This window comes from Impatiens glandulifera, chromosome 1 (assembly GCF_907164915.1).
Source record: "Impatiens glandulifera chromosome 1, dImpGla2.1, whole genome shotgun sequence".
Classification (NCBI taxonomy): Eukaryota; Viridiplantae; Streptophyta; class Magnoliopsida; order Ericales; family Balsaminaceae; genus Impatiens; species Impatiens glandulifera.
The window spans coordinates 45,843,850-45,850,659 of record NC_061862.1 but is presented as its reverse complement, the minus strand read 5'-3'; positions in this window follow the sequence as shown (position 1 = coordinate 45,850,659).

Sequence of the window (6,810 nt, the reverse complement as noted above, 5' to 3'; positions counted from 1 at the left end):
AATTATTTATCTCTCATTAATTATATATATATATACATATATTCTCACTAATTATTAAATATATATTTTTTTATTAATAATTTTTATATAATATATATATATATATATATATTAAATATAATTACCTTATATATATATTATATTATTTTTAATCATTAATTTTATATAATTACATTTTATCTTTTATTATACATTTTTCTCTTATTATATATATATATATATATATATATAATATTTTCTTTATTAGCATAAATATTTTTTTAATTAATATAAAAATTAATTAATTAGTAATTAATATTAAATACAAAATATATACACATACACAAAATAATAAAATTATTTCAACAATCTCAAAATAGTCTAGTGATTAAAGTGTTCATATTCCATGCTTAAGAATAGGGTTCAAATTCTAAAACATGCAAATTTAGAATTTCAAGAATGCATTATTAACTATGCAACTTTTAAACAAAGATACGAGGGATCTGAAAGTGTGAGATCGGAATTTGTGGTTGATTTGGCAAGCATTTGAAAGTGTGAGGTCACAAGATGAAGGTCGGGTGATGGGTGATTTGTCCAATTTGAGGTCGAAATTATTGATTTGTTTGGCGAACATTTGAAAACATGAGGTCACGATATGGAGGTCGGATGGTGGGTGATTTGTCGAGTGTGATATTAGAATTAGTGGTTGGTTTGACGAGCATTTGAAAGTGTGAGGTCACGATATGGAGGTCGGATGGTGGATGGTTTTTTGAGTGTGAGGTCAGAATTAATTGTTGGTTTGACGATCATTTAAAAGTGTGAGGTCGGGTGGTGTGTGGTTTGTTAGTATGAGGTCAGAATTAGTGGTTGGTTTGGCGAACATTCAAAAGTGTGAGGTCACGAGATGGAAGTCGAGTGATGGGTGGTTTGTCGAGTGTGAGGTTTAGAATTAGTGGTTGGTTTTGCGAGCATTTGAAAGTGTGAGGTCACGAGATGGAGGTCAGGTGGGTGGTGGGTGGTTTGTTGAGTGTGAAGTCGGAATTAAGATTGGTGGTTGAGTTTGACGAGAGATAAGAGATGTGTCATCAATTATGGTCGACTAAGATTTGTGGGTGGTTCCCCGAGGGGATAAAAAAGACATATGAAAAAGTGTGAGTCACAAAATGATGGTCAATTGAGGGGTTAAGTGGGGTGACAAGGAGATAAATTATATGTTAACATTAAGTTTAAGATTAAACTTAATTTTTACAAACTAAAACTAATTTTAAATTAATTAGATTTAAATAATATTAATTTTATCTAAAATATTTATAGATAAATAATATTTAAAATATATTTTTATCCGTGCAAATTGTCACGGGCTCAATCTTTCCACCAATTATCCGTGTGACACTAGTTACGATCTTCACAAAAACGAGTAACTAATCAGCCTTAATCGAAACAACACTCGATGTTTATTATAATTGACTCAAAAATTCTAGAGAGAGAATAAACTCTTAAAAAATAATATTATAATTTGAATACTTAATGATTTACAAAGTAATACGGTATTTATAGGACTCATTATGGCTACCACATTAATGATGCACTAATTTAGGCATTCCTTCTAATTGCCAATTAGTGGCGCACTAATTTAGGGTATTCCTCCTAACTGTCAATTAGTGACGCTCTAATTTAAGACATGCCTTTTTACTATCAATTAATGATGCACTAATCTAGGCCATGCTTTTTAACTATCAACTAATGACACTAATCTAGCACATACCTTCCAATTAGAATATTCCTTGGGTTTGACCTACTTAGACGATTGGGCCTCCCCCTGGGATAGGAATATTGTGGCACCGTGACATTCTCCTCCACTCATTTTGGCGACGTCCTCGTCGCATCCTCCTTGTAGGTTTGGATGATGTCTTCAAATTCGATAGAAGTTTTGAGCGATATGCTAGCTTTCCAATTCGTTTCTTCCCTAAGAAATGACATTCGTATTTCCTCACAAACCCCTTATGAACTTTGGAAAATCATCTCCCTTGATGGAGGAGAAGTTTTACTATCACTCGGTTTCTTCCGAACTCCAAGTGTCTTCTCTTCTTGTTCTCCCATTTCTTCATTTTTTTGGTGGCCTTGGCTATTTCGCACTTTTCTTTCTTGAAGAGGAACTCCTCTGATTGCCTCTTTAATTCCTCCAATTTGGGAGGTTTCATACGATAAAGAACTGTCACCGATGGTTTAGTACATTTGACTAACTCTTCTATATGATCCACATCTCTCTTATGGTGGGGTTTCTTTGTTAATCTAGCGGGAATTACATTCTGACATTTCTCTAAGACAGTTGTAACTTCTGGTGGTATCTTCTCTTTGGATGCAACTTTCTCATCTTCTTTCAGAGTGATAAAAGATGATGGGTGAGTCTTCTTCACACCTTTTGAGAGTTGCATGGATAATAGGTGTCTAGTTTCTCTCTTGCCCTCTTTTGTTAAAGGTGTTTTACAAGTATTGCATTGCTCTAGAATGTACATAGTATTGGTAGAAGGGAGTAGGAAGGCATTTACCTTTTCTAGGAACTCTATACCGAGAACCATTTTGTAGTCGTCCATGTCAATAATGGAGAAATCCATAAGGCCAGTCCACTCCCCCAAGTTGACCTTTACATTACGAGCAACTCCCGAATTGACTACTTTAAGCCACGCATGCTTCTTAGTGTACCTAATTCCCAGTCTTCTTGCCTCATTTATTTATAGAAAGTTGGTATTGGCTCCTGTATCTAATAAAGCTTTAACCAGGTGGTTTCTTACTTTTGTTTCCACGAATAGTCGTCCTTTCTTCGCGGACTTTGATTCCTCAAACTTTGTTGTAACGACACTAAGTAGGTTTAACGACCCCAATCGAGCTTCATCACGAAAGCGTTCTTGCTCCTCCATCAATGCAGATAGTTTGTTCTTCATAGGGAATTCTCTTGCTTTATGCAGCCCTTCACAAAAGAAACACTTTATTCGGGGTCTCTCTCCACGTTTCTCGTCCCGATCTCCTCAACCATTAAGTTTGGTAAACTTAATTGGGTCTTCATTGTTGTAGATATGGTCTCCACCATTTCCCCCCTTGTCATTCCTCTCATAGGTCGACTCTGGTTTCTCTTGCCTTCTCATTTCGACAAGAGATTCAGCCATGGAAATATCAGTGTTTAGATTTGGGACACCACGCCATTCCAACTCCATCTTCGTCCACATTTTTAAACCATAAGTGAATGCGAACAAGGCTTCTTCGTCTAAGTAGTTAGGGATCTCAAGGAGAGTAGCGATGAACTCATTGACATATTCCTTAATACTCCCCATGTGTGAGAGTCGATGTAACTTGGCCCTTGCTTCTCGAATGACGTTTTTAGGATATAAATGTCTTTTGAGTTCCTCCTTGAATTCACCCCAGGTATTGATAGAACATATACCTCTTTCTATGTCACTACTTCTTCTTCTCCACCACAACATTGTAGTGTCTTCTAGGTACGTTGTAGCAGTATCCATTTTTCTCGCCTCTTCCACTAGGCCGAGTGTTTTGAAGTACTGATCCAGACCCCATAAAAAGTTGATGATCTCTTTGTGTTCCTCTCACCTAAATACGCTTTAGGTCTTGAAACTTCTATCCTTGTCGGATTAAGGACTCATATAGGCGCACGTTCGCACTCTTGCGCAACTGCCTTCTTGAGTAATGTCGCATCCTTTTTAGTAGCTTGTAACTTAGAAGTCATTACCTCAAGTTTCTCGTTCAAGGTACTGATCTCGTCACTACTCCATGATTTGAGTTTTCTTTTGACATTTGAACATTCCCTCACTCAAGGCACTTTGTATCCTTTCTCGGAGCTCGTCTCTCTCCTTCTCGAGCTCGGTGATGCGTTCCTCTAGGTCCCCGAAGTTATCTTGTCCGTAAGTCACGTTAAGTTCTACTTTCTCCAACTTGGCAACAATGTCAGCGATAACATCTCTTGATCTCCTCATTTCTTTGGTATTTTTTGGATCCTCCCATTTGAACATGGATCGGGTTCTTAAGATCATCTATAATCTCTTGGGAAGTTTCTCCACTCCATCCACGTTGTTAATAGTTGCCTTTCTATCGATCTCTTCGTTATTCTGCTCTCTGATACCAACTGTCACAGACTCAGTCTTTCCACCAACGATTCGTGCGACACTAGTTACGATCTTCACAAGAACAAGTAACTAGTCAGTCTTACTCAAAAAATCACTCGATGCTTATTAGAATTGACTCAAAAATTCTAGAGAGAGATAATAGACTCTTAAATAATAATATTATAATTTGACTACTTGGTGATTTACAAAATAATACCTTTGAGGTATTTTTATATGACTCATTATGGCTATCACATTAATGACGCACTAATTTATGACATTACTTTTAATTGTCAATTAGTGACGCACTAATTTATGACATTACTTTTAATTGTTTTCTTTGGTATTTTTTGGATCCTCCCATTTGAACATGGATCGAGTTCTTAAGATCATCTATTGGGAAGTTTCTCCACTCCATCCACGTTGTTAGTAGTTGCACTTTCTATCGATCTCTTCGTTATTCTGCTCTGATACCAACTGTCACAGACTCGGTCTTTCCACCAACGATTCGTACGACACTATTTACGATCTTCACAAAAACGAATAACTAATCCGTCTTACTCAAAAAATCACTGGAGGCTTATTATAATTAACTAAAAAATTCTAGAGAGAGATAATAGACTCTTAAATAATAATATTATAATTTGATGCACTAATATAGGACATGTCTTTTTATTATCAATTAATGATGCACTAATTTAGACTATTCATTTTAACTACTAATTAATGACACTAATCTAATTTAGTACATGTCTTCCAACTAAAATATTTTTTTGATTGGGCCTACTTAGATGAATCTCCCCTTGGACTAGAACATTTAGACAACAAATTGCAAAGCATTCATACTAGTTTAATTAATATTTTAACATATATATTTTTAAAGTTAAACTAATATTTACAACCAATTAGTTATCTAGTATTTAGTTTATTGTAATTTAAAAAAAAAAACTGTTTAGTTTATTTTTTTTAGTATATATTTATTTATTTATTTTTTAGAATATTTTACATTTTCTCACTCTTAAATATTTAATTATTTCTTTCAATAATTTTTAAAATATATATATTAAATTATATATATATATATATATATATATTTTATTAAACTATTATTTTTTTTAAAGTTCCCTATCTTATTTCATTTTAAAAATCTTTTTTTTTTATTTCATTTTTGTATAAAATTTATTAAAAATTTAATTTAATACTTAATATTAAAAGTTAAATATAAAAATTATTAAATAATAATAAAGAGAATGATTTATATATTTTATTAAATCAAATTAATAAAATATATAAAAATATATTTTTAATATATATATATATATATATATATATATATATATATATATATATTACTAAACTGTTATTTTTTTTTTTTAAGTTTTATATCTTATTTCTCTTTAAAAATCTTTTCTTATTTTCTATTTCATCTTCTAATAAGATTTATTAAAAATTCAATTCAACTAACACATAATATTATAACTTATTCTCTAACATTTTCCTTTTATCTAAGTTGAGTATGAGATATTTGAGTTTTATTTATTAGTTTCTAGTTTAAGTGAATAATTTATCTTTTAATAATTCAATTTCAAATAAAATAAATATTTATAATAATTTTATAATAAAAAAATTAAAGAAAGATAAATTATTATATTTTTTTAAAATAATAAAAAGTTGAGAATAGAGAGAAATTATTAAATGCTTTTAAGTGAAAGATAAAATTTAAAATTAAAGAAAGAAAATGATACGCGTCATATTTATATGGTGACATGTGTTTTGCCCTTGGCTACAATTTTTTTCTCGATCTTACTCTAAATATTTATAATTAAAATATTTGGTTAGAAAAATTATATTCTTGGTTAATATTTGTCTCTTATAAATTAATTTATTTTGATAAATAATTTCATAAATAAAATGATATATCTTAAATACTTCTTATATTTTAGGAAAAAAAGACTATTTTTTTTATAAAACCCGTAATTTTTTTTATAAAACGTAATTAAATTAAAAATTGCATTTGTAATATAAAAAAATAACATATTAATAATTATATTTAAAAACCAATATAAAAGTTAAAAAAACTGAATATAATAAATAAAAATTAAAGAAAACTTAATATTTATATAAAATCTGAATTATAAAAGTTTTAAATAATAAATATAATAAAAAAATCTAACAAGCTAGTCTTTAAAAAATTAAATGGAATTAATAAAAAATATAAATGATAATTTGATATTAAAAATATATATTTTATTAAAAATAAATTTAAAATTAGAATAATATTTTAGCATTTTAACGAAATATATGATAAATAAGAAGTTGGTTGATTAAATGTTTAATTTTTTGGGAATTATTTTAAAAATACTTATTTGATAATAATGTTTTGAAAGTCAAATATAAAGATCATTTGAATAAATTATGTTTTGATAATTATAATCGAGTATTGATTAAGATCAGTCAACTCAAATATAAAGATCTTAATCTCTCCCTAAATTTTATCATTCCTAATTTAATGTTTAAACTTTTTTTAAGTTGAGACAATTAGTACTTAGAAAAAAAATGCACAATTATCGAGAATTATCACGGGAAGCGAAAGCATGGATATTAATATCACCAAAGACAAATAGTCACTCTCGAGATTATAACCGAGACCAAAGAGTTGCTCTCTATTATTCCTCTCTTATTCTCTCTTCTTCCTCTCTCAACATAATGTCTTACA